A 2,125-nucleotide genomic window follows, 5' to 3' on the forward strand; every position below is an offset into this window, starting at 1 on the left:
GAGCTAGTTCACAAAGTAAAAGATAAAGGTCGGAGCGACAGAAGGTTGAGATTTGGGACATGGAATATAGGCACTCTAACAGGAAAGTCCATGGAGGTGGTGGACACCATGACAAGGAGGAAGATTAACATTATGTGCCTACAAGAAACAAAATGGGTTGGTGCGAAGGCTAGGGAGTTGGATACTTCTGGTTTCAAACTTTGGTATACAGGAAAGGTGAAGAATAGGAATGGGGTTGGAATAATTGTGGATAAGCAGTGGAAGAAGGACGTAGTGGATGTTAAGAGAGTGGGAGATCGGATCATCTCTATCAAACTTGTGGTGGAGGGAGGTGCTTTCCATGTGATTAGAGCCTATGCACCGCAAGTGGGTTCGGACGAACAACACAAGATAAGGTTTTGGGAGGATTTAGAGAGTTTGGTTCAAGACATACCTTTGAGAGATAAGATTTTCTTAGAAGGAGATTTAAATGGTCATGTTGGGAGAGAAGTGACTGGATATGAGAATATTCACAGAGGCCATAGTTTCGTGGTGATCAATGTCGAGGGTAAAACTATTTTGGACTTTTTCTCAACCTTTGATCTTCTCATTGCAAATACATGTTTTAAAAGAGAGACGAACATCTTATAACCTATAAGAGTGGCATGACAAGCTCTCAAATTGACTTCTTCTTGTTGAGGAGAGTCGACTAGAAATTTTGCATTAATTGCAAAATTATCCCGGGAGAGAGTTTGACAACACAACATAGGGTGCTCGTCATGAATTTTTGCGTTGAGCAAAAGTTGAGGAAAAGACATCATACGAAGAACCCAAGGACGAGATGGTGGTGGATGAAAGGTGAGAAATAAAGAAGCTTCCTAAGACGGGTAGGAAAAGAGGCAAAGTGGGATGGGAATGGAAGCGCGGAAGAGATGTGGAGGGAGATGGCAGAAGTTATTAGAAGAACAGCAAAAGAAAGCTTTGATAAATCTAAAGGAATAGGACCAAGAGACAAGGAGTCCTGGTGGTGGAATGCGAGTGTACAAGATAAGATAAAGATAAAAAGGGAGTGCTTTAAAGAGTGGTCTCTATGCCGCAACACAGATAATTAGGAAAAATATAAGGCGGCTAAGAAAGAGACAAAAGTGGCTGTAAGTGAAGCAAGAACAAGAGCATATGAGGGTCTCTACCAGTCTTTGGGCACGAAAGAAGGAGAAAAATGTATATATAGAATCGCAAAGATCCGTGAAAGAAGAACGAGAGATTTGGATCAGGTTAAGTGCATACAGGATAAGGATGGAGAGGTGTTGGCTCAAGAGGAGAAGATTAATGAAAGGTGGAAGAGCTACTTCTACGAGTTATTTAATGAGGGACAGAAGACTCTTCCGAGCCTTGGTCGGTTATGCACAAGGGAAGAAGATCAAAACTTTGACTACTATCGGAGGATCCGAGACTTCGAGATAAAAGAGGCTCTAAAGTGGATGAAAAACGGCAGGGCAGTAGGACTTGATAATATCCCGATTGAGGTTTGGAAGGGTCTTGGAGAAAAAGGTATCAACTGGTTAACCAAGTTTTTTAATGAGATTTTAAGGTAAAAAAAGATGCCTGATGAGTGGAGAAAAAGTACCTTGGTACCTATCTACAAGAATAAGGGGATATACAAAGTTGCGGAAACTATAGAGGGATCAAGCTTATGAGTCATACCATGAAGTTATGGGAAAGGGTGATAGAACGGAGGTTGAGAAAAGAGACACAAGTAACAGAGAACCAATTTGGATTTATGCCAGGCAGATCTACCACTGAAGTGATATACCTTTTAAGAAGGATGATGGAGAGGTATCGTAGTAATAGAAGGGATCTACATATGGTGTTTATTGATTTGGAAAAAGCGTATGATAGAGTACCAAGGGAGGTCCTATGGAAGGTTTTAGAAAAGAGGAGAGTAAGGATTACATATATTCGTGCAATTAAAGACATGTATGATGGGGCCACAACTAGTGTGAAGACTCAAGGTGGTGTGACAGAGGAATTTTCTATTGGTATAAGATTACACCAGGGATCATCCTTAAGTCCATCCCTTTTCACATTAGTCTTGGAAGTACTCACAGAGCACATCCAAGAGCCTGTGCCATGGTGCATGCTTTTT

This window comes from Arachis ipaensis, chromosome B05 (assembly GCF_000816755.2).
Source record: "Arachis ipaensis cultivar K30076 chromosome B05, Araip1.1, whole genome shotgun sequence".
NCBI classification, from domain to species: domain Eukaryota; kingdom Viridiplantae; phylum Streptophyta; class Magnoliopsida; order Fabales; family Fabaceae; genus Arachis; species Arachis ipaensis.